Below are 26,774 nucleotides of genomic sequence, written 5' to 3' on the forward strand. Positions count from 1 at the left end.
GCAATGCTCTACCTACTCAAAAAAAAAAAATATTTCGATTTTTCGTTCCTATAAATTTGATTATAGGTTCCAACACAATTTTGTCCTTTTAATTTGAGAGTGACAATGCATGACCTCTAACCCTACTGTTGTCCTCGAGTCAAGGAAGGAAGGGAGAGAGGAAGGGAGGAAGGAAGGAAGAAACAGAAAGAGGAGAGAGGGAGGGAGGAAGAAGGAAGGAAGGGAGGAAGAAGGAAGGGAGGAAGGAAGGAAGAAATGGAAGGAGGAGAGAGGGAGGGAGGAAGGAATGAATAGGGAAGGAAAGAAAGATAGAAGGAAGGGAGGAAGGAAGGAAGAAATGGAAGGAGGAGAGAGGGAGGGAGGAAGAAGGAAGGAAGGATGAGAGAGGGAGGAAGAAGGAAGGAAGGGAGAGAGGAAGGGAGGGAGGGAGGAAGGAAGGAAGGAAAGGAGGGAGGAAGGAAGGGAGGAAGGGAGGGAGGTAGGAAAGAAAGGAAGGGAGGGAGGAAGGAAGGAAAGAAAGGAAGGGAGGGAGGAAGGAAGGAAGGAAGGGAGAGAGGAAGGATGGAGGGTAATGGAGAGGAAAGAAAGAGAGAAGGAAGGAGGAAGGAAGAAGGAAGTAAGGAACGGAAGAAGGAAAGAAGGGAGGAAGGAAAGAAAGAAGGAAGGAAGGACGAAAGGAAGGACGAAAGGAAGGAAGGAAGATATTAGACTGCATAATGAAGTAAAAATAAAACTTCAGTGGTTACTAAATCAAAAAGTTCATATTAGGTTAAATCTGTAGCTCTGTGAAACCAACTGTAGCTCAGACTGTCGTATCTGATCTGCAGAGACTAACACACACATCCTCCCTTCCATCCTTCCTTCTCTCCTCCCTTCAATCCTTCCTCCCTCCCTCCCTTCCTTCAATCCTCCCTTCCATCCTTCCTTCCTCCCCTCCCTCCTTCCTTTTCTTCCATCTTTCCTCCCTCCCTCCCTCCCTTCCTTCAATCCTCCCTTCCATCCTTCTTTCCTCCCTCCCTCCTTTCCTTCCTCCCTCCCTCCCTCCTTTCCTTCCACCCTCCTTTCCTTCCTTCCACTCCTCCTTTTCTTCCATCCTTCCTTCCTCCCGTCCTCCCTCCTTTTCTTCCATCCTCCTTCCCCCCTCCTTCCCCCCTCCTTCCCTTCAATCCTCCCTCCCTTCCTTCAATTCTCCCTTCCATCCTTCCTTCCTCCCTCCCTTCCTTCCCTCCATCCTCCCTTCCATCCTTCCTTCCTCCCTCCCTCCTTTCCTTCCTCCCTCCCTCCCTCCTTTCCTTCCACCCTCCTTTCCTTCCTTCCACTCCTCCTTTTCTTCCATCCTCCTTCCCCCCTCTTTCCCTTCAATCCTCCCTCCCTTCCTTCAATTCTCCCTTCCATCCTTCCTTCCTCCCCTCCATCCTCCCTTCCATCCTTCCTCCCCCCCTGCCTTCCTTCTTCCTCCCTTCCTTCCCTCCATCCTCCCTTCCATCCTTCCTCCCTCCCTGCCTTCCTTCTTCCTCCCTCCTCCCTTCCATCCTTCCTTCCCTCCTCCCTTCAAGAAGGAAGGCAGGAAGGAAGGAAGTAAGTATGGACGAAAGGAAGGAAGGAATATATTAGACTGCATAATGAAGTAAAAATATATCTGTAGCTCAGCCTGTTGTATCTGATCTGCAGAGACTAACACACACAGGGGAAGTGACATGTGGTTTATACAAAGTGTTTAGAGAAAGAAAAAGCTCCACTCTGATCAAGATCTGATCCATCCTCCCTTCCATCCTTCCTTCAATCCTTCCTCCCTCCCTCCCTTCCTTCAATCCTCCCTTCCATCCTTCCTTCCTCCCCTCCCTCCTTCCTTTTCTTCCATCTTTCCTCCCTCCCCTCCCTCCCTTCCTTCAATCCTCCCTTCCATCCTTCCTTCCTCCCTCCCTCCTTTCCTTCCACCCTCCTTTCCTTCCTTCCACTCCTCCTTTTCTTCCATCCTTCCTTCCTCCCTCCTTTTCTTCCATCCTCCTTCCCCCCTCCTTCCCTTCAATCCTCCCTCCCTTCCTTCAATTCTCCCTTCCATCCTTCCTTCCTCCCTCCCTCCCTCCCTTCCTTCAATCCTCCCTTCCATCCTTCCTTCCTCCCTCCCTCCTTTCCTTCCTCCCTCCCTCCCTCCTTTCCTTCCACCCTCCTTTCCTTCCTTCCACTCCTCCTTTTCTTCCATCCTTCCTTCCTCCCTTCCTCCCTCCTTTTCTTCCATCCTCCTTCCCCCCTCCTTCCCTTCAATCCTCCCTCCCTTCCTTCAATTCTCCCTTCCATCCTTCCTTCCTCCCTCCCTTCCTTCCCTCCATCCTCCCTTCCATCCTTCCTCCCCCCCTGCCTTCCTTCTTCCTCCCTTCCTTCCCTCCATCCTCCCTTCCATCCTTCCTCCCTCCCTGCCTTCCATCCTTCCTCCCTCCTCCCTTCCATCCTTCCTTCCCTCCTCCCTTCAAGAAGGAAGGAAGGAAGGAAGGAAGGAAGGAAGTATGGACGAAAGGAAGGAAGGAATATATTAGACTGCATAATGAAGTAAAAATATATCTGTAGCTCAGCCTGTTGTATCTGATCTGCAGAGACTAACACACACAGGGGAAGTGACATGTGGTTTATACAAAATGTTTAGAGAAAGAAAAAGCTCCACTCTGATCCAGATAAAAAACTACTGCAGGTTTAAAGTGAAGCATGAAAGAGGAATGTGATATCTGATGATGTTCATGTTATTATTAACTCTTATCTGATGAGCTTAAGACTATTAATCATTAGTATCTGTTTAACCCTCCTGTTGTCCTCGAAGGAAGGGAGGAAGGAAGGAAGGAAGGGAGGGAGGGAGGAGTGGAAGGAAGGAAAGGAGGGAGGGAGGAAGGATGGAAGGGAGGGAGGGAGGAAGGGAGGATTGAAGGAAGGATTGAAGGAAGGGAGGGAGGGAGGAAGGAAGGGAGGGAGGAAGGGAGGATTGAAGGGAGGATTGAAGGAAGGATTGAAGGAAGGGAGGGAGGCAGGGAGGAGTGGAAGGAAGGAAAGGAGGGTGGAAGGAAAGGAGGGTGGAAGCAAGGAAGGTAGGGAGGGAGGGAGGAAGGGAGGAGGGAACTTCCTGACTTCTTTCCCTCCTTCCTTCCTGTCCTTCCCTCCTGTGTTCTTTTCCTTCCTTCCTGTCTTCCTTCCTTCCTTCCTTCCTTCCTTTCTTCTGTCCTTCCTTCCTGTCTTCTTTTCCTTCATTCCTTCTGTCCTTCCTTCCTTCCCTCCCTCCTTCCATCTTTTTAATAATCCAGCCCACATCAGATCAAATTGTTCTGTATGAGTCAGTTGAATGAAGAAGAGTTAGAGACTAATAATGACTCTTCCTTCCTGTCTTATTTTACTTCCTTCTGTCCTTACCTCCTGTGTTCTTTTCCTTCATTCCTTCTGTCCTTCCTTCCCTCCCTCCTTCCATCTTTTTAATAATCCAGCCCATCAGATCAAAAGTATGTAAAGGGTTAAAGGAGTTTATTCTTCCGGTCGGACTAACAGACTCGTTCTTATGAGCTGACAGTCGAGTTCAGCTCTAATGATGAAGCTGATTAAAACAAACTGAACTAAAAGAGGAAACAACAAACCAGCGTGCTAGAAAAACAAAGTAAAGAGCACGTCTGAAACACAGCGCTGCCTCCTTCTGACAACTGACTTCCTTCCTTCCTTCCTTCCTTCCTTCCTGTCCAAAGAGCACGTCTGCATAAATTCACCTCACTGTTAAACACAACGCTGCCTCCTTCTGACTTCCTTCCTTCCTTCCTTCCTTCCTTCCTTCCTTCCTTCCTTCCTTCCTTCCTTCCTTCCTTCCTTCCTTCCTTCCTTCCTGTCCAAAGAGCACGTCTGCATAAATTCACCTCACTGTTAAACACAACGCTGCCTCCTTTTGACAACTGATGTCTTTCGCCCCCTCGCTTGTAAGAAAGCTGCTGTTGCTTCCTTCCTTCCTTCCTGTCTTCTTTTCCTTCCTTCCTGTCTTCATTTCCTTCCTTCCTTCCTGTCTTCCGTCTTTCCTTCCTGTCTTATTTTCCTGTCTCCCTGTCTTCCTGTCTTCTTTTCCTTCCTTCCTTTCGGTCTTCTTTTCCTTCCTTCTTTCCTTCCTTCCTGTCCAAAGAGCACGTCTGCATAAATACACCTCACTGTTAAACACAACGCTGCCTCCTTCTGACAACTGACTTCCTTCCTTCCTTCCTTCCTTCCTTCCTTCCTGTCCAAAGAGCACGTCTGCAGAAATTCACCTCACTATTAAACCAACGCTGCCTCCTTTTGACAACCTTCCTTCCTTCCTTCCTTCCTTCTGTCCTTCCTTCCTGTCCAAAGAGCACGTTTTGACAACTAACGTCTTTCCCCTACCTCTCTTGTAAGAAAGTTGCTTCCTTCTTTCCTTCCTTCCTTCTGTCCTTCCTTCCTGACTTCTTTTCCTTCCTTCCTTCCTTCCTTCCGTCCTTCCTTCTGTCCTTTCTTCCTGACTTCTTTCCTTCCTTCCTGACTTCCTTTCTGTTTTCTTTTCCTTCATTCCTTCTGTTCTTCCTTCCTGTCTTATTTTCCTGTCTCCCTTCCTTTCTTCCTTCCTGTCTTCCGTCTTTCCTTCCTTCCTTCATTAATTCCTTCCTTCCTTCCTTCCTTTCTTCTGTCTTTCCTTCCTGTGTTCTTTTCCTTCCTTCCTTCCTTCCTTCCTTGAGTGAGTGATTAAAAGGAGCTGAAAGGAGAGATGATGTTTAAATGCTCCTGCTCTAACAGATATGAGTTACAAGGTGAAACAGTAAACATGGATTTACTGAGAATGAGTCAGAAGCTCCATGACGGGGTTGGCTCCTGATTCATCTGATGTTAGTAACCGTTAGCAACCAACACGCTGGACATTAACATTAGTGGGATTTTTCCCCTTTTAGCTGCATCCTACAAATGTACTACATACTTCTATACTACATACTTCTATATTACATACTTCTATACTACATACTACATACTTCTATACTACATACTACACACTTCTATACTACATACTTCTATACTACATACTTCTATACTACATACTACACACTTCTATACTACATACTTCTATACTACATACTACATACTTCTATACTATATACTACATACTTCTATATTACATACTTCTATACTACATACTACATACTTCTATACTACATACTTCTATACTACATACTACATACTTCTATACTACATACTACATGCTTCTATACTACATACTACATACTTCTATACTACATACTACATACTTCTATACTACATACTACATACTTCTATACTACATACTTCTATACTACATACTACATACTTCTATACTACATACTACATACTTCAATACTACATACTACATACTTCTATACTACATACTTCTATACTACATACTTCTATACTTCTATACTACATACTACATACTTCTATACTACATACTACATACTTCTATACTACATACTTCATACTTCTATACTACATACTACATACTTCTATACTACATACTTCATACTTCTATACTACATACTACATACTTCTATACTACATACTTCTATACTACATACTACATACTTCTATACTACTACTACCTTCTTTCCTTCCTTCCTTCCCTCCCTCCTTTCCTTCCTTCTTCCTTCCTACCCTCTTCCTCCCTCCCTCCAACCTCCCTCTGTCCTCTCGCCCTCCTTTCCTTCCTTCCTTCCTTCATCCCTTCTTTCCTTCTTTCTTCCTCCCTTCCTCTTTTTTCTTCCTTATTTCGTCCCTCACTCCTACCTTCCTTCCTTCCTTCCTTCTTTCCTCTGTCCTCCCTCCCTCCTTTCCTTCCTTCCTTCCTTCCCTTCATCTCTTCTTTCCTTCCTTCCTTCCCTCCCTTCTTTCCTTCCTTCTTCCTTCCTACCCTCTTCCTGCCTCCCTCCTTTCCTTCCTTCCTTCCTTCTTTCCTCTGTCCTCCCTTCCTCCTTTCCTTCCTTCCATCCTTTCTTCCTTTCTTCCTTCCCTCCTTTCCTTCCTTCTTCCTTCCTACCCTCTTCCTCCCTCCCTCATACCTTCCTTCCTCCCTCCTTTCCTTCTTTCTTCCTCCCTTCCTTCCTTCTTCATATTTAATCATTCATAGGTGATTGAGCCAAGGTTTGCTACGAGGTGTAACTGAGGTAATAAAGTTAATATCTAAGTTCATATTTTGAAGAAGAACTCACAGGAAGGACATCGACTCTGAGATTATGATTCATACTGTGAGAGCTGACGGGTTTCTGAGAGGTGAAAGCAGTCAGCAGTCTAATGACGGCTAGCAGAGTGGAGACTTTCACCTCGGTACTTTATATGGAAATGTTAAAGTGAAGGCTGCACACATGATTTAAATCAATGCTTCAGCTCAAAACACACAATGTGATAAAATACTGAACAGAGCTGTGAGTCACTTCCACTTAAGGCTTCATCTGAGCTGCATATAATGAGGCTCTGACATTAAAAAGAAAACTGCACAAGGCCGAGAGAAGGAAGGAATGGAGGAAGGAGACAGGAGAGGAGGAAGGAAGGCAGGGAAGAAGGAAGGAAGGAAAGGAGGGAGGAAGGGAAGAAAGGAAGGAAAGAAGGAAGGGAGGGAGGACAGAGGAAAAGGAGGCAGGAAGGGAAGAAAGAAAGAAAGAAAGAAAGGGGGAGGAAGGAAGGAAGGAAAGGAGGGAGGAGGGATGGAGGGAGGGAGAAGGGAGGACTGTGCAGAGTGATCATGTACGATTGTTTCAAGCACTGACTTCAAAGATCTTGGGTTTCTTCTTTTTTAACCCTCCTGTTGTCCTCGAGTCAAGGAAGGAAGGACAGGAAGGAGGAAGGAAGGAAGGAAAGGAGGGAGGAAGGAAGGGAAGAAGGAAGAAGGAAGGAAGGAAGAGGGACGGAAAGAAGGGAGGAAGGGAGGAAGAAGGAAGGAAAGGAGGGAGGAAGGGAAGAAAGGAAGGAAGGTAGGAAGGAAAGAAGGAAGGGCTTCATCTGTGAGTATAATGAGGCTCTGACATTAAGAGAAGAAAGCTAAAATTTATCTTTATTATTATTTAACTTCATCAACTTCCTGTCGTCCTCCCGGGTCAAATTGACCCCGTCTGTCCCTTCTTTCCTCTCTCCCTCCCTCCTTCTCTCTTTCTTTCCTTCCTCCACCCCCTTCCTTACTTCCTTCCTTCCTTCCTCCCTCCTTCTCTTTCTTTCCTCCCTTCCTTCTTTCCTTCCTCCATCCCCCTTTCTTCCTTCCTTCTGCCCACTCTTCCTCCCTTTCTCCTTCTTTCCTCTCTCCTTCCTACCTTTCTTCTTTCTTCTTTCCTCCGTCCGTCCGTCCTTCCTTCCTCCTTCCTTCCATCCATCCATCCACCCACCCTCCCTTCCTTCTTCCTCCCTTTCTTGCTTCCTTCCTTCCTCCTCCCTTCATCCTTCCTTTCTTCTTCCTCCCTTCCATTCTTCCTTCCATCCATCCTTCCTTCCTTCTTTCCTTCCTCCCATCCATCCATCCACCCTCCCTTCCTTCTTACTCCCTTTCTTGCTTCCTTCCTTCCTCCTCCCTTCATCAAGGTCTGTGTTTTCAGTGTTGTTGCCCAATTAAACCTCTGCTCCTCGCTGAGCTTCAGTGACAGCTCTGTCATAAACACAGACGAGTTAGTAATAACATGAACGCTGAATTTCTTCTATTCAAGTGTCTCAGTAAACTTTGACAAAACGACCCCGTCTGTCCCTTCTTTCCTCTCTCCCTCCCTCCTTCTCTCTTTCTTTTTCTTCCTCCACCCCCTTCCTTCCTTCCTTCCTTCGTCCCTCCTTCTCTTTCTTTCCTCCCTTCCTTCTTTCCTTCCTCCATCCCCCTTTCTTCCTTCCTTCTGTCCACCCTTCCTCCCTCTCTCCTTCTTTCCTCCCTCCCTTCATCCTTCCTTCTTTCCTCCGTCCGTCCTTCCTTCCTTTCCTTCCGCCCTTCCATCCTTCCTTCCTGCTTCCTTCTTCCTCCCTTCCATTCTTCCTCCCTCCCTTCCTTTTTTCCTTCCTTCCTTCCTCCCTCCCTTCCTCCTGTCTTTCCACCCTTCCTTCTTTCCTTCCTTCCTTTCTTTCTTCCTTCCTTCCTTCCTTCCTCCTGTCTTTCCTCCCTTCCTTCTTTCCTTCCTTCCTTCCTTCCTTCCTCCCTCCCTTCCATCCTTTCTTCCTTCCTTCTCCCTTTCTTCCTTCCTTCCTTCCTCCTGTCTTTCCTCCCTTCCTTCTTTCCTTCCTTCCTTCCTTCCTCCCCCCTCCATCCTTTCTTCCTTTCTTGCTTGCTTCCTTCCTTCCTTCCTCCCTTCCTTCTTTCCTTCCTTCCTTCCTTCCTCCCCCCCTCCATCCTTTCTTCCTTCCTTCTCCCTTTCTTCCTTTCTTGCTTGCTTCCTTCCTTCCTTCCTCCCTTCCTTCTTTCCTTCCTTCCTTCCTCCCCCCTCCATCCTTTCTTCCTTCCTTCTCCCTTTCTTCCTTTCTTGCTTGCTTCCTTCCTTCCTTCCTTGGCAGCTGACAGCTCTGTCATAAACACAGAAGTGTTAGTAATAACATGAACGCTGAATTTCTTCTATTCAAGTGTCTCAGTAAGCTTTGACAAAATGACAGCACAATAACACCAGGACCCAGACGCTCGGGGATGATTGATTTTATGATTTATTATTTATGCTGTGACATGTCAAAATGTCTCCAATGAGAAAGGCCTTATTATTATTATCACTGGGTTCACTCCAAAACTTCAAAACTGGCTTTGTATAGTTGAGAGCTGGCTTGGCTGTGGTTTCTACTGCAGCACACACACACACACACACACACACACACACACACACACACACACACACAAACAACACATACTGATTAAGACTAAAATCAGGTGCACTCTCCGTCCCTCACTCACATTCTCTGATTCATGCTTTTATAACATCCAGACTAAACTACTGCCACAGCATCTTATACGGCTCATCATCTAAACTACTCAATAAATCCCCCCCCCCCCACCCCCCCACCCCCCAAACCCCCCACACCCGCTCCCGAGAACACATCACCCCTGTCCTCCAAAAACTGCACTGGCTCCCCATCTCACACTGTCCTCCTGCTCACCCACAAATCACTTAACAACATGGCCCCCACCTACCTCACAGACCTGCTCCACCACTACACCCCCCCTCCCCCCGGCCCCCACCTACCTCACAGACCTGCTCCACCACTACACCCCCCCCCCCCCCCCCCCCCCCCCCGTGCCCTCCGATCCTCAGAGGGAAATCTCCTTGCCTTACCCCCCTCGGACCAAGCACCGAACTTGGGGGGACGTTGCCATCTCCGCTGCCGCCCCATCCTCTGGAATTCACTCCCCAAACCCATCAGAGACTGTACAGACCCCCATACCTTCGAATCACTCCTAAAAACACACCTTTTTAAACTGGCTTTTAACCTATAAACTTTTTTTTTTAATCCTCTTTTCATTTTATGTCTTTTTTACTTTGTAAGCGTCTTTGAGCACTTGTAAAAGTGTTATAATTAGGGCTGTCAGCGTTAACGCGTTAATCGCGATTAGATTAATGCAATCCATAACGCGTTAATTTTTTTTTTTATCACATTTTAATGTTGCAAGCCTTTTTGTCCCTTCTACTCCCCCGTAGACGGCTCCTCTAGCTGTAGCGCTATGCTTTGAAGTGGCCTCCTGCAGTAAACCTACCGCGCTGATGGAAAGTAAGAGAGCTACTGGACTTTTGAACGGCTTGTTTAACTTTAAAACACTTCCAGACGCTTCAGTTGACAAGTCAAAAGTAAAATGCAACCTGTGTCAAACGGAGTTTAACTACCACCGGAGTACGTGGAGTTTGAGTTAGCACCTCCACGCTAAACACCCAGGTGCAGCCAAGCCAGCCTCAGCTCCACCAAAGGACCATTTTGGAGTGTGGGAGTCGCAGCAGAGCCGTGATTGATTCCCAGTTAAGACACTCTGGTAAGAAATGCTTTACATTATGGGCTTAAAACTGCCTTCAAATGGAAAATAACAGGATTTTAAACACGCAATACAAAACACGATTAATCGCGATTAACTATGGAAATTCTGCAATTAATCTCGATTATAAAAAATTAATCGTTTGACAGCCCTAGTTATAAATTAAATGTATTATTATTATTATTATTATTACTTCTTGACTTAATTTCCACATGCTGCTCATGCCATCTTGAAATAATGGTGTGTACCAACAACAACAGTGTAAACACATTAGTCTTGGTTTGTTCTACTTTAATCTAAATGGAAAGGGCATCGCACTGTCTCTACCAACAAAGATGACCATTACATCTCCACTGTGTGTGCTGTGTTGTTTGACTGAGACCAAGAGTAACAAATTAAAATGTCATGTTAAAGCCTCTCTACACAGCTGTGGTCCATCCAAACAGGTGATGTGTTTCTCATTTAGCTTCATTAGAGCTCTTCTGAAGACTGTGTGGGTGTCAGCAGACCAGTTCTTATTGGCATTTCTGTCTCTTTCACTTTGCTCTTAGTTTTTTGTTTTTTTTATTCAATGAAAAAACTTCTACACAATAAACCACTAGCAGAGATAAGAAGGGAACTTGTGAGCTACAAAAGCAATGTGCTGTTTATTCCCTCTGGCTTTATGATCTCAGGCTTGTGCATCATTTCTTTCAGTAAAGAACGACTGAAAGGGTAAAAAGTTCACTGACTGAGCTCGCTGGCTTTCTAAGAGCCAATTAGTGAATAGTGTGAGTGAGCTTGCAGACTGTCAGTTAGCGAGCTCCTAAACTCGGTCACTAATGGACCCATAACTTCACACAGATTACACGAAAAAGACTCCTGACTTAAAATATTCTGCACAGTCTTTTGTGGAGCTGTTAAAAGTGGACGATGCAACAGGGTTAGGGTTAGTCTTCTGCTCTCCGTTCCCTCAGTACAGTCACCACCACAGATTCACCAAAAAAAAAAGGTGCAAATTGACCTCCTTGCAAAGTTTTCCATATTTAAATGCTGATTGATGACTGAGTCTTAATTTATTCATGAAGTTTGGTGACTCCAGGTTTTACTTCAAAGGCTTCACACTCCTGCTAGCAGACGAAGCTGTCATGATCACTGCTGCTGGTTCCAGGGTTGTTACAGGTAATGAAAACTAAAAGACTAAAACTAAAAAACTTGCACTGAAAAAAATGAATAATGAAAACTAAATAAAAATGAAACTGAACTGCAGATAAAACCAGGCGGGGAGTTCTGGTCCTCTGAAATGAGGCCAACGCGGAAGTAACTTAGAGCTGCATTCTATCAAAAGGCCACCAGGGGGCGACCGTCTCTATACAAGTCAATGGAGAATTCACCAACTTCTCACTTGATTTCTAACCTCAGTAAACGTTTTCAAAATGTGTTTATGGTCTCAATCGCTAGTTTAAAGCCTTCTTCAATGCAGTATGATGTTCATTTGGGACATTTTGGCCTCCCTGATTTTATATGTGACGATAAAGCAGGGTATGCATTAGGGCGTGGCTACGTCCTGATTGACAGGTTGATTGACCAATGTCCTCGAGATCCAGCCCTTGTAATCATAGCAACCTCCCCGCTCCGCCCATGGCCCCGCCTCATGCCCATATAAGTAGAATCTGTGTTTTTATTTTTCCCAGCATGCACCTGAAATTTTCAAGATGGCGCTGCTTAGATCTGAAACTATTGGCTTCCGAGCAGCAGTCCACAAACCAATGGGTCACGTCACAGATGTTACGTCCATTTCTTTTATACAGTCTATGATCAGATATGTATAAGTGGACATGTATGTATAAAGTGTGCTGTATAAAATGCACATTTTTACAGTTTATACAAGTGTTTAATTTATGTGTAGATGCAGTTTCATATGTCCAAATGTCTAATACATATGCTCACCTCCATATGTACTGTAAGGCGCTAATGAAGTCATTGCTAATAACAGTTAATGAATTTAAAGTAGATGAAAAAGAGCAGATGGTAGAAATGTGTGCAGGTTTGTATCTTTAAACACCTCTATCTCTCTCTCTCTCTCTCTCTCTCTCTCTCTATCTCTCTCTCTCTCTCTCTCTCTCTCTATCTCTCTCTCTCTCTCTCTCTCTCTATCTCTCTCTCTCTCTCTCTCCCTCAGCATGTTACGCAGATGGCTTCAGTGTCTTCAGTCAGAATCGTGTCAAGAGGGAGTAATATTGCCAAGATGAGGAGCTGAGAATGTTTCTCTCCAGTTGTTGCTTGTTCATTGCCCTCAAGTGCAGACCAAATTACTGGTGTTTGGAAAATGAGAGTGAGGCAGTGAGGTAGCGTCTGGCTCTTTTGTTGCCTGTACCTTTCATGTTTGTGAATATGACTCTGTGATGTATTTTGACCGTACAGGATTGTTTATCTGAAGTGGTTTTTCAAGTGTTCTGGTATGACTCTAAGATTTGGATTGGTTCTAGTCACAACTTTTAACAACCTGTGGATTGCTTTTGTATCAGATGAAAGGCTAAAGTAAGCAAAGCCCACAGAAAACCTTTATTGGGTGTCATTGAGGGGTTCTTTTGGGTAACTTCAAACCTTTCACAGTCAGTGGTTGTGTTTTAAAACAGTTTCCAGCCAGTGTGTCCATGTGGGCCCCATGAGGGTTACATTTGGGCTGCAAATATGGGTCCCAAGTGGGTTTTGTCTGCAGTTTCTATGGTGGCCCCACCTGTGTTTGCCCATATGTGCTTCAAGTGGGTTCTGACTGGGCTTCAGGTGGGGCCCAACTGGGTGAGACCCATGTAGGTCTAAGTGGGATCTGAATGGACCTTAAAGGCCGTGTAAAGTGAATTCAGACGTTTTCTTCTAAACACATTAAATAGGTCATAAATGTATTTCTAAAAAAGGTGTAAAAAGCATTTCAACCATTTAGATTTGAATTGTGGAGCTAGGCTTCACAAACTGTGTTTCAACATTTCTGTGTTCAGGATTTAGTGATTAGCATAAACCCGCCCCTGCTGCTGTAGAGGTATAAATACATTCAGCACACACTACTGCTACTACAGTCTACAGTTAGCCAGTTAGCTGAGTTAGCCGCCGAGCTAGCTGCCGAGTTAGCCGCCAAGCTAGCAGCAGAAAGCTCTGAGACGTAGCGTTCATGTTTCGGGTAGGGTTGGTGACTTTGGTGGTTAAGAGCCTGTAGGGCTGTAGGGTTAGGGTTGTTGGAAGACATACATTGTCTATGTGTAAGCAATACTGATACACCTCCTTAGGGAGCCCCTCACAATGCTGTTAAAGCCCCTCACAGTACTGTTAAAGCCCCTCTGATGTCTCCTAAGTATGTTAGTGTCCCATTAAGCCACAGACATAATTTGAAGATCCTTGCCAGAGAGGTTTTAAGACTTGTAAAAAATACTTAGTTTTGAGTAATAACTGCTCAGTTATCTTTAATTATCTCAATGAAAGTGCAATTAACTGCATTAACTACTGGCTGCAAGACGTCTACTACTTCACTGCAGTCTATTCTCCAGTGTATGTTCACTGGAGGCTTCAGGTTTCCTCATCACTCTTGAGCGAGTTGCATATTGGAATGACAGAAAGCATTGTTTGACCAGGCAGGATGACTCATAGCAGCATCTCCTGGTCTGGCTCCCCTATCAGCAGCAATCAGCAGGATAATGTCATTTCTCTGTTGTGTTCCAAGACACATGACTTTTTCACCTTTGAATGCTTGGGTCAACACTGTGGTTTGGGTAAAAATAACTTCCTTACTACAAAGGGGGGGGGGGGGGCAACACAGTGAAAGTTTAACCTCCAGATAAAAAGTCATTGAACTCTCCTGTCATTTCAGATTCTGGCTCTCTCATATCATAAAATCTACCAATTCCCCTCACCTGGTTTTCCCGCCCATCTCGTCACCTGCAGCCCATTTGCTCTTTAGTCCATCAGTTGTCAGATTTGTTTACCCGTTGAACTGGATCTCCTGGGCTGTGTTCGAAACCACATACTACATACTTCTATACTACATACTACATACTACTATACTACATACTACATACTTCTATACTACATACTACATACTACATACTTATATACTACATACTACACACTTCTATACTACATACTTCTATACTACATACTTCTATACTACATACTACATACTTCTATACTACATACTTCTATACTACACACTACATACTTCTATACTACATATTTCTATACTACATACTACATACTTCTATACTACATACTACACACTTCTATACTACATACTTCTATACTACATACTTCTATATTACATATTTCTATACTACATACTACATACTTCTATACTACATATTTCTATACTACATACTACATACTTCTATACTACATACTACATATTTCTATACTACATACTACACACTTCTATACTACATACTTCTATACTACATACTACATACTTCTATACTACATATTTCTATACTACACACTACATACTTCTATGCTACATACTACTATACTACATACTACACACTAAAGGACCAGATAGTAAGCAGACCGTTTACACTGTAGTAAACTACACGATTACCCACAATGCATTTGGTTCCTACCCGAGCTGAAATCATCAGGCTGAAGCTGATTTCATTTTAGCTCTTTATAATAAACCACTTTATCCACATTTCTAACCTTTTTAGGAAGAAAGTAAAGTAGCCCTTTAGATCCACAATGTGACGCTAATTTGTCCAAATAACACCTGTTATGAATGGCAGGAATAGACGGATTTACAAGCTGGTTGATGGTATTAAACATAAATCTTGAGTTGTGTTTATTACTATTGATCAAGCCAGAAAAATAGGCATCTTTATTGGTTTGGTTCAGAATAATCAATAACTTTCATCTTTCCTATATTAGGATTCTTTGCGGTCTGATATTGTCATTGATCCAAGGGGTTAAATCAATAATTTGGAAAGCCCCCAAAAAGTGTATGGAGCAAAAAAAGTCCAGAGCTGATTGTGCATAATTCATTGAACCAGCTCATTAATATCAGCGAGAGAGCAATTAGCCAGACTAGAAAAGTAGCTGGAGAAGTTTTTAATGAGCAACGGACTTCAAATCAAAAGATGTGAGAGTAGATTATACATTTCTAAGCTATTATAGAAGTTGGTAAGGATGCTCATTGTTCACTAAATCAGGGGTGTGAAGGTTAAAATAAATAAAAATACAATCAAGTCGAACCACCAACAATGATAGCCAAAATCTAAGCACCAGAAAGGACAGTTAAGATTAAAAGTAGGGCTGTCAGCGTTAACGCGTTAATCACGATTAGATTAATGCAATCCATAACGCGTTATTTTTTTTTAATGGCATTTTAATGTGTCAAGCCTTTTTGTCCCTTCTACTCCCCCGTAGACGGCTCCTCTAGCTGTAGCGCTATGCTTTGAAGTGGCCTCCTGCAGTAAACCTACCGCGCTGATGGAAAGTAAGAGAGCTACTGGACTTTTGAACGGCTTGTTTAACTTTAAAACACTTCCAGACGCTTCAGTTGACAAGTCAAAAGTAAAATGCAACCTGTGTCAAACGGAGTTTAACTACCACCGGAGTACGTGGAGTTTGAGTTAGCACCTCCACGCTAAACACCCAGGTGCAGCCAAGCCAGCCTCAGCTCCACCAAAGGACCATTTTGGAGTGTGGGAGTCGCAGCAGAGCCGTGATTGATTCCCAGTTAAGACACTCTGGTAAGAAATGCTTTACATTATGGGCTTAAAACTGCCTTCAAATGGAAAATAACAGGATTTTAAACATGCAATTCAAAACGTGATTAATCGTGATTAACTATGGAAATTCTGCGATTAATCTCGATTAAAAAATGTATCGTTTGACAGCCCTAATTAAAAGTTAAGATTTCAAAAGCTGTTAAAAATAAGTAAAAGTGAAGAACAGCTGTAGTACCCTCGTTAGTATGGAAGAGCATGGTCATAATTAAAAGTCTAAAAAGATATTAATGTTTTACTACAGGCTCTAATACAATGTGGAAAGATACAGGAAATTGAAAAAGGTTATTTAACCCTTTATTGGGCAAATAATGACATTTGGTAACTTCTGTAAATATCCCAAAATATCCTTCCTTCCTTCCTCCCTCCCTGCCTTCCTTCCTTCCTTCCTCTTTTCCTTTCTCCCTCCCTCGTTCCTTATTTCCTCCCTCGTTCCTTATTTCCTCCGTCCTTCCTTCCTTTCCTTCCTTCCATCTGTTCTTCTCCCTCCCTCCCTCCTTCTCTCCTCCCTTCCTTCTTTCCTTCCTCCGTCCTTCCTTCCTTTCCTTACTTACTTCCATCTGTCCTTCCTCCCTCTCTCCTTCTCTCCTCCCTTCCTTCTTTCCTTCCTCCATCCCCGTTTCTTCTTCCTTCCCTTCCTCCCTCCCTCCTTCTCTTTCTTTCCTCCCCCCTACCTTCCCTCCTTCCTTCCTTCCTTTCCTTCCTCCCTTCCTTTCAATGAGTGTTCTATAAAGGGTTAAAATGTAAATTGATGAAAATGAAAAGTGACAAAAGTTAAATTAAAAATGGAAAATGCTCAAATTGAAAGCTTACATTTTGAAAAGATGAAATTGAGAATGGAAATGGAAATAAGATAAGATAAAGGGAAACAACACATGAAAATGGAAAAGTTCAAATGGAAACACTTCAACTTTTATTATGCATTTCAACCATCTGGCATTTTAAATTGGATCTTTTTTTTCTATTTTCCATGACACATTTTTCCATTTGGCTTTTCAAGCTGTGTGTAAAATGAGGTGTGGCTCAAAGGCTGGAGGGGGAGGGTTTGAAACTGCTGAGGTGCAGAAGCAGAATCTGGACAGCAGGGGGGAGAGCTGCACGAGTCCAAAAACTAGAAGAGGAATCACACTGTGCTCGTCCACATCAAGCTATCTCGTTTAAACCAAATCCTGCTTCATGATACAGGACTGGGAGTTGAGGTTGCATTCACTGTTCAGAAAATGGATGAGGGAAACGTGATGGTCGACCAAGCAGCTCCGTTATTATTTGAGGTTTTCCCTTTAAGAAGAGTCTCAGCAGTGAGGCTAGCAGCGAGGCTAGCAGCGAGGTTAGCAGTGAGGTGAGCTCTGGCTTAGCTGCACAGTTCCAGCACGACTCGACTCTACTCTGTTTTTTTAGCGATCCCATCAGGGATAGTACCTGGTAGCTGCTACTGTTTTAGTACCAAGCGAGCTGAGCCGATACTAAATGTGATGTCATCAGACTGCCGGCCTCTGATTGGTTAAAGAGTCTTAACTGGAAGAGTCATGAGCGGTCCCACACAAGAATCAAACCCGCCATTTTTAAATACCGGCAACAGCGTTACAGCGATTCGGTTTCTCTTCTCTTTGTGTGTGACAGAAAGTCACATAAAGCAGGAAGGAAGGAAGGAAGGAAGGAAGGAAAATAAGACAGGAAGGAAGAAAGGAAGGGAGGACGGAAGGGGAAGGAAGGAAGGAAAAGAAGACAGCAAGGACAGAGGGAAGGAAGAAAGGAAGGAAGGACAGAGGGAAGGAAGGAAGGAAGGAAAGAAAGGGAGAAGGAGGAGGAAAGAGAGAGAGGAAGTACAGACGGAAGGAAGGAACAGTCAAAACAGACGGGGTCAATTTGACCCGGGAGGATGACAGGAAGGTTAACATGCTGATGTGATTGAGCCTTCAGGTCTGTAATAAAGCTACCACAAAATCTGGGAAGCCATCTTGAATCAACTGGTGAGTCAGTCCTACTTTTGGCCATGTATTGTAATTATAGACTCCGGTTTGGGAACAGAAACTGTCCAGTGTGTGTGTGAGGAAAAAGACGGTGAATGGTTGAAGGGAGTGTGAAGATATATCAGAGGTAAAAAAAAAAAAAAAGGGGTGAGGGTTAGAAAGAAAGAAAGAAGAAAGAAACCTGAAGGCCCAATCACATCAGCATGTTAACCTTCCTGTCGTCCTCCCGGGTCAAATTGACCCCGTCTGTTTTGACTCTTCCTTCTTTCCTCCCTTCCTTCCTTCGGTCTGTACTTCCTCTCTCTCTCTCTTTCCTCCCTCCTTCTCTCTTTCTTTCCTTCCTCTCTCCTTCCTTCCTTCCTTCCTTCCTTCCATCTGTACTTCCTCTCTCTTTCTTCCTTTCTTCCTTCTTATCTTAAGGAAGGTAGGAGGGAGGGAGGAAGAGGGTAGGAAGGAAGAAGGAAGGAAAGGAGGGAGAGGGTAGGAAGGAAGAAGGAAGGAAAGGAGGGAGGGAAGGAAGGAAAGAAAGAAGGGAGGAAGGAAGGAAGGAAGGAAGGAAAGGAGGGAGGGAGGACAGAGGAAACAAGGAAGAAAGGAAGGTAGGAGTGAGGGAGGAAACAAGGAAGAAAAAAAGAGGAAGGAAGGAAGGAAGGAAAGAAGGACAGGAAAGCAGGAAGAGAGGAAGGAAGGAAGGAAGGAAGGAAGGAAGGAAGGAAGGAAGGAAGGAAGGAAGGAAAGGAGGGAGGGAGGACAGAAGGAGGAAGGAAAGGAGGAAGGAAGGGAGGAAGAAGGAAGTTCAGAAGTTCAGAAGGAAGGAAGGAAGGAAGGAAAGAAGGAAGGAAGGAAAGGAGGGAGGGAGGACAGAAGAAGGAAGGAAAGGAAGAAGGGAAGGAGGGAGGGAGGACAGAAGAAGGAAGGAAAGGAGGAAGGAAGGGAGGAAGAAAGAAGGAAAGGAGGGAAAAAACAGGCTGTGCTCTGCTTTAAACAAACAGTACAGATATAAAACCATACCCTGCTATTTTTATGGTTGGGGGGAGACTTAAGGAGAAATCTCATTATCTGAGAAGTGCCATTATCATAGTGGAATAGTGTCATTGTACCAGCGAGGAGTCAGAGGTTGTATGGAAACACGATGCCTTCGCTCTCATGACAACCACACTTTCATTCTCCCTAATAATGGTGTTACATCACTTCTCACCGCCTTCACACCGACGACCCGCTCACCTCCAACTCTCAATGCTGCTGCCTTCACCCTTGTTTCCACATGGAGGGCAATCTTCCATAAGTGGTGTGTGTGTGTGTGTGTGTGTGTGTGTGTGTGTGTGTGTGTGTGTGTGTGTGTGTGTGTGTGTGTGTGTGTGTGTGTGTGTGTGTGTGTGTGTGTGGTGAAAGACGAATAGTTCTGTTGTCCAGGAGCCTAAGCCTGACAAGATTGCTTCTCTGCTCAGCCAAAATGATGACAGGAATCACACACACACACACACTCTCACTCTCTCTCTCACACACACACACACACACACACACACACACACACACACACAGATCATTGTCACTTATGGGGACTTGCATTCATTTCCAGGAGACTTACCTTAACCAAAACTTGTGTAATCCTAACCTTATCCTAACTAGTAAGGAAGGAAAGAAGGAAAGAAGGAAGGAAGGAAGGAAAAGAGGGAAGAAGGAAGGAAAGGAGGGAAGAAGGAAGGAAAGGAGGAAGGAAGGGAAGGAAGGGAGGAAGTAGGAAGGAAAGGAGGGAGAAAGGGAAGGAAGGGAGGAAGTAGGAAGGAAAGAAAGGAGGGAGGAAGGAAGGAAAGGAGGGAGAAAGGGAAGGACAGGGAGGAAGTAGGAAGGAAAGGAAGGAGGGAGGAAGGAAGGGAGGGAGGGAGGAAGGAAGGAAGGAAGGAAGGAAGAAAGAAAGGAAGGACAGATGAAGGAAGGAAGAAAGGAAGGACAGATGAAGGAAGGAAGAAAGGAAGGACAGAAGGAGGGAACATTTACCCTAACAGCTGAACTTAGACCTGAGGAAGGAAGGAAGGAAGGAAGGAAGGAAGGAAGGAAGGACAGAGGAAGGACCCGGGAGGACATCAAGAAGGTTAAAGAGTCTGTATCTCCTGGTGCACGTTGTCTGTTTAAGGGTTAAGTCTGAAATTTGTTACACGCACACGCACACACACACACACACACACACACACACACACACACACACACACACACACACACACACAGTATACTGAAAGCAAATGAGCCACAATAAGAAACATTGAAGTAACAAAAAGGCAAAAAAAATGAGGTGCAACTGCAAAACCTGATCTGACTGTGAAGCATGGGTTGCAAAAAAAAAAAGGAAATATACAAAAGAAAAGAAGAAAAGAACAACAACAACAAAAAAGATTGAATTTGGAAATATAAAGAGAATATATAGAGTTTATTACTTCTACTGTATGTATGATGCTTACTTCAAAGACAGAAAGGAATAATTTAGCTATAAGCTCCATCGCTGTGTGTCCAACTGCAGCTGAAGCATAAAAGGTTTGGAGAGCTTCAAAGAGATGAACAATTAAGAGCAAACATGAAGAAGCTGTGTGTGTGTGTGTGTGTGTGTGTGTGTGTGTGTGTGTGTGTGTGTGTGTGTGTGCGTGTGTGTGTATGAACGTAAGGCCCTCACTCTGTAAAGCACATTCAGATCTACACCTCACCAAACCTTTCACTAAAACCATAAAAAAATAAACCCACACACTGAGACTGAAAGGAAAGAGCAAGGACTAGCCATCCATCTATATGTCAAGGAGAACAGGAGGAAGTTTTAATTAAATGTGAATATAACTTATTCCCTTTTCCAAGTCTCTCATTTTCTACATTCAGACATGACTGGGGGAAAAAGAAGATGTATTAAGTTGTCGTTCATCTTTTCAGGTGTGCTTGTGGTTAGTTTGAGGAGTTAGTTTCTTCAGTAGTAGCAGTAGTGGTAGTAGTTCTTTCTTTTTTTCTTCAATCTTTACTAGAAATTAAGGCTGTCAGCGTTAATCGTGATTAGATTAACCCTTTATTGGGCAAATAATTATATTTGGTAACTTCTGTAAATATCCCAAAATATCCTTCCTTCTTTCCTTCCTTCCTTCCTTCCTTTCCTTCCTCCCTGCCTTCTTTCTTCCCTTCTTCTTTTCCTTTCTCCCTCCCTCGTTCCTTATTTCCTCCGTCCTTCCTTCCTTTCCTTCCTTCCGTCTGTCCTTCCTCCCTCCCTCCCTCCTTCTCTCCTCCCTTCCTTTCTTTCCTTACTTCAGTCTGTCCTTCCTCCCTCCCTCCTTCTCTCCTCCCTTTCTTCTTTCCTTCCTCCATCCCCCTTTCTTCTTCCTTCCTTCTTCCCTTCCTCCCTCCCTCCCCATTTCTTCTTCCTTCCTTCTTCCCTTCCTCCCTCCCTCCTTCTCTTTCTTTCCTCCGCCCTACCTTCCTTCCTTCCGTCCGTCCGTCTTTCCTTCCTTCTTTCCTCCGTCCTTCCTTCCTCCCTCCTTCCTTCCCTTCCTTCCTTCCTTCCTTCCATCTTTCCTTCCTTCCTTCCTTCCATCCTTCCTTCCTTCCTCCCTTCCTTTCAATGAGTGTCCTATAAAGGGTTAATCCATAACGCGTTAATTTTTTTTAATCTCATTTTAATGTTGCAAGCCTTTTTGTCCCTTCTACTCCCCCGTAGACGGCTCCTCTAGCTGTAGCGCTATGCTTTGAAGTGGCCTCCTGCAGTAAACCTACCGCGCTGATGGAAAGTAAGAGAGCTACTGGACTTTTGAACGGCTTGGATCAAATTGACCCCGTCTGTTTTGACCGTTCCTTCTTTCCTCCCTTCCTTGCTTCCATCTGTCCTTCCTCCCTCCCTCCTTCTCTCTTTCTTTGCTTCTTCCCTCTTTCCTCCCTCCATCCCCCTTTCTTCCTTCCTTCTGTCCATCCTTCCTCCCTCCCTCCTTATTTCCTTCCCTCCTTCCTTCCTCCCGTCCTTCCCCTTTCTTCCTTTCTTCTGTCCATCCTTCCTTCCTCCCTTCCTTCTTTCTTCCCTCCCTCCTTCTCTCTTTCTTTCCTCCCCCCTATCTTCCTTCCTTCCTTTCTTCTTCCTCCTTTCCTTCCTTCTTCCTTAGCCAGGCTAAATTTTGGCAGCATTTTCATCCCATGGATCTCTGACCTTGCTTAATAATGATAATCCATCATCATAACAGTACCAAGCACGTCCCCTTTAAGAGTGAGTTAGTAGCAACTGTTACAAGTACTGTTTCTACAAGCATAGATCAATGATGGCAAACCAAGACTGAATATGTTCCATGATTAATAGCTACTCTCAGTTATAGTTGTGTTTGGGGAAATCATCAGACGTCTAAATTAAGTCACTGTGGGTTTTATTGCTGCTTCATGAGGTTTTGACAGGCGGGGAGTTCTGGTCCTCTGAAATGAAGCCAACCAGGAAGTAACTTATCAAAAGGCCACCAGGGGGCGACCGTCTCTATACAAGTCAATGGAGAATTCACCAACTTCTCACTTGATTTCTAACCTCAGTAAACGTTTTCAAAATGTGTTTATGGTCTCAATCGCTAGTTTAAAGCCTTCTTCAATGCAGTATGATGTTCATTTGGGACATTTTGGCCTCCCTGATTTTATATGTGACGATAAAGCAGGGTATGCATTAGGGCGTGGCTACGTCCTGATTGACAGGTTGATTGACCAATGTCCTCGAGATCCAGCCCTCGTAACCATAGCAACCTCCCCGTTCCGCCCATGGCTCCGCCTCATGCCCATATAAGTAGAATCCATGTTTTTATTTTTCCCAGCATGCACCTGAAATTTTCAAGATGGCGCTGCCTAGATTAGAAACTATTGGCTTCCGAGCAGCAGTCCACAAACCAATGGGTGACGTCACGGATGTTACGTCCATTTCTTATCTACAGTCTCTGGGTTTTGAGTAACCTGACAGCTCTTCCCAATGAATCATATTCAATGAAAAATAATCTCCAGACATAGAACCAAAATCTCCCACGTGCTTGGTGAGGACTCATTGTAGATAAACCACATTTGTAGAGGTTTGTTGCATCACAGCATGTCATGGCCCTGTAGCTGCACCCCTCCTTATCTGTCATTACAGCTCTGTCCCAGATGTGATCCTACAACCATATAAAACCCTGCAGGTCTCCTTAAAGTTCACACTCTGGTGACATCAACAGAGCCAACCTGTGGTGCTCTGGTCCTGGAGGGGGCGCAGGTGTGGGACTCCCTGAGGTACCCTGTGATTCACCAGGATGCCTGCGAATGTTTTTCTCCTCTGCTGATAGATTAGATTTTTCTTCCTCATTGTTAACCCTTGTGTCGTCCTCCCGGGTCAAATTGACTGTTCCTTCCTTCCATCTGTCTTTCCTCTCTCCCTCCTTCTCTCTTTCTTTCCTTCCTCTCTCTTTCCTCCCTTCCTTCTTCCGTTCCTCCCTCCCTACTTCTTTTCTTTCCTCCTTCCTTCCTTCTTCCTTCCTCCTTTCCTCCTGTCCTCCCTTCCTTCTTCCGTTCCTCCCTACCTACTTCTTTTCTTTCCTCCTTCCTTCCATTCCTCCTTCTCTCTCTTTCTTTCCTCCCCCCTACCTTCCTCCCTTCCTTCTTTCTTTCCTCTGTCCTTCTTTCCTTTCCTCTGTCCTTCTTTCCTTTATTCTTCCCTTCCTATTTCCCTTTTGCTTCCCTTCCTCTGTTCTTCTTTCTTCCCTCCGTCCTACCTTCCTTCTTTCCTCCATTCTTCCTTCCTTCTCCCTCCCTCGTTTCCTCCCTCCATTCCTCCTGTCCTTCCTTCCTTCCTCCCTCCATTCCTTCCTTCTTTCTTCCGTCCTTCCTTCTTTTCTTCCTTCCTTCCTTTCCTTCCTTCCTTCCTTGACTCGAGGACAACAGGAGGGTTAAGGTGATCAAACACTGTTGCTTAGTAACCGACAGTATTTAGTTTATCTTGGGTTTTAATATATATAACATAGGAAGTGATTGCATTTTGAGTTTCAGAGTCATGTGAGGGACAAAGATGCAAAAAAAGGTTGTGCTAAAGATTTTAGAGCCAAGCAATCATTTCTGATGGTTGCAGGGAATAGTGCCTTAATTCAAATGTATGCATTCAAAATCTCCAACCACGTACAAGAACATGCCACTAATGCCACCCGGACCATCTGTGTGGTGGTGAGAGCGTGGCTCCAGGCTGTGCTGTGATTTATCTGGTGTCTCGGCAGTCTGCACAAATAAAAGATGCCATCACCAGAAAATCTGTACGTCTCATACAAGTAGTTTCATCTTCAGTCAAATGCTAGAGGGGGTGCAACCTGTCCCAAAACACTCTCTCACATACATCGGAAAGCCCTCCTCATTATCATTATATGTCATCTAAAATAAGGGCATGCCATTGTTAATAAATAAGACACTTTATATATGATGCCCTCATCACTGTCTTCATTGAAACCAGCTTTGCCACATCGGCAAGGTAAGGCAGTTTTATTGATATAGCGCATTTCATACACAATGGCAACTCAATGTGCTTTACATGAAACAGAAACATTAAATCATACAATCAATGCCTTTAAAATTGCCCTTCGAATTGAATTGAATCACATGAAATGGGTAGGCATGGGATGATAACCGTGTTCAAGGTATACCGCGATTTGAAAAACCACAATAACCGAAACCGACAAATTTTCTTCTGTCATACCGTTCCTAAGTTATGAGCGATTTTTTTGTCTGGTCAAAGACAGAAAGTGCTGGTCAAAGACAAGAAGTGCTGGTCAAAGACAGGAAGTGCTGGTCAGTAATCCCTCAAGTGGTGCAGCTGCAGCGTAGACTATCACGACCCCTCACACTGTCATTACAGATTCAGGTTAAATGAACATGTCTGTCTTTATTTTTCTTCCTTTTAAGAACATTTTAGAGCTGTAATCACAATACCGCCATACCGTGAAACCATGATATTTTTTCTTATGGTTATCATACCATCAGAATCTCATACCGGCCCATGCCTAGAAATGGGTATTACATAAATAATAACAGTTACAATTAAAGTAATAACGGTATAGGCTTCTTCACTGAATAACAATGTATCTGTGGGATATTAATACATGCTAATAAAAAATAATTAGTATATATGGAGGAGACCATGAAATAATTGTAAAACACATTTATTTCCAATCGGAGTGACAGCTGACTGAACAAATACAACACCAGGAGTCAAGCCTGGCTGTTAGCCTAGCTGTTAGCCTAGCTGTTAGCCTAGCTGTTAGCCTGGCTGTTAGCCTAGCTGTTAGCAAGCTAACTGCACAGAATAAATCTCCGTAGTAACTTATGTGCCTCTGCTTTCGTGCAACCGAGATGTGGCTTAATCTGCTATCTAGGTTTTGTGCAACAGCCTGCAGAGCTAACCACGCAGCAGAACAGACAAAGAATCCAATTTAAAGAAACAGAGGAATTGAAAAAATTACTAAATAATACAATACACCATCCAAAAACTCACATGAACCAACTGGAATATGTGTAGAAATCACAACAAGCACACAGCAACATAAATTTGAATAAATAGTATATATATATATATATATATATATATGTATAAAGAGAGATGAATAATTCTGCTGAATAATTCAGTCTGTCAAACGGAGTGGTTTGCATATTAAGACTGGACTGAAAGACAGCTCTGAGTAACACAACAAATGATTCAGTTTAATTGAGCACTTAGTTCCAATGAGAAGTGGTCCTTAAAGTCTGTGTAAAGTCAGAATAAATATGTGTTCTGAGTTTGACATACCACAGAGAAGTGTGTTGTTAACCACCCTGCCAAATTTCAATGATTAAAAAAAAAAAAAAAGCCAAATATATGAAACTAGGCTTCAAAGTTGTGTAAAACTTTTTTCTCTGCTCCCAAACGCTGTGGGAGTGCCCACCGAGTTCGCTGAAGCCCCGCCCCCTACCAAGTGTCACCTGTCAATCAAAGTCACCACCTCTACCAGAAACATGGACGCTACGTTTGAGAGCTTTCTGCTGCTAACTCAGCTGCTAGCTCGGGGGCTAGCTTGGCGGCTAACTCAGCTAACTGGCTAACTGTAGACTGTAGTAGTAGTAGTGTGTGCTGAATGTATTTATACCTCTACAGCAGCAGGGGCGGGTTTATGCTAATCACTAAATCCTGAACACAGAAATGTTGAAACACAGTTTGTGAAGCCTAGCTCCACAATTCAAATCTAAATGGTTGAAATGCTTTTTACACCTTTTTTAGAAATACATTTATGAACTATTTAATGTGTTTAGAAGAAAATGCCTGAATTCACTTTACACGGTCTTTAAATATAATCTGCAGCCTGTCTTATTTCTCCTTCATCCCACTCAGTTCAGTCTTAAACAGGCAGAAAAGCCTGAAGGCATCTGGTGGACTGGTGGACGGATATAGAGCTGAACTGGGACAGAACCACAGCATAAGACTGAGAGTGTTTCTCTTCATGATCATGGATTATTGTGAACATAACCCCAAGCTGATGACACTATTACAGCTACCTTGAACTTCCCCGAACTCTCTTTCTCTCTTTAGCTTTTTTAAATCCTGTTTTATGGTGGAGATTTCTGGCAACTCACCCGCTTCCAAGTAGTACTGAGAGGAACAAAATAGTCTTAAGAGGTCAAAACTCCAGCAACACAACACACATAACACTCAGTAGAAGAACATACTGTGCTCTCACAAATGTTGCTATTGTTTGCTTTTTTTGGGGGACTAAGTAGGTTTATCTGTTTTTCTTACACTCAAAGCAAAAGAAGCAGAGAAAGCAAGACGCTCAGATCTATCTATCTTTAAATAAATGCATTCAATTGTGCCAAATAGCTGATAACTGCAATACAGCTTTGACTCAGGAAGGGTTATCATACCAAAATATTATCTACAGACATGGATCATTTCAAAAATTTGGTCTTTGTAATGTGTACCTGATAAATACTGTGTAGCTGCTGCTCTGTTTTATGTCCAATACAAACCAATGCAATAATATTTTTGTCTTAATAATAATCCTCATAACCAGGCGGGGAGTTCTGGTCCTCTGAAATGAGTCCAACGCGGAAGTAACTTAGAGCTGCATTCTA

The sequence above is a fragment of the Scomber japonicus genome, chromosome 4 (assembly GCF_027409825.1).
Source record: "Scomber japonicus isolate fScoJap1 chromosome 4, fScoJap1.pri, whole genome shotgun sequence".
Taxonomy (NCBI): domain Eukaryota; kingdom Metazoa; phylum Chordata; class Actinopteri; order Scombriformes; family Scombridae; genus Scomber; species Scomber japonicus.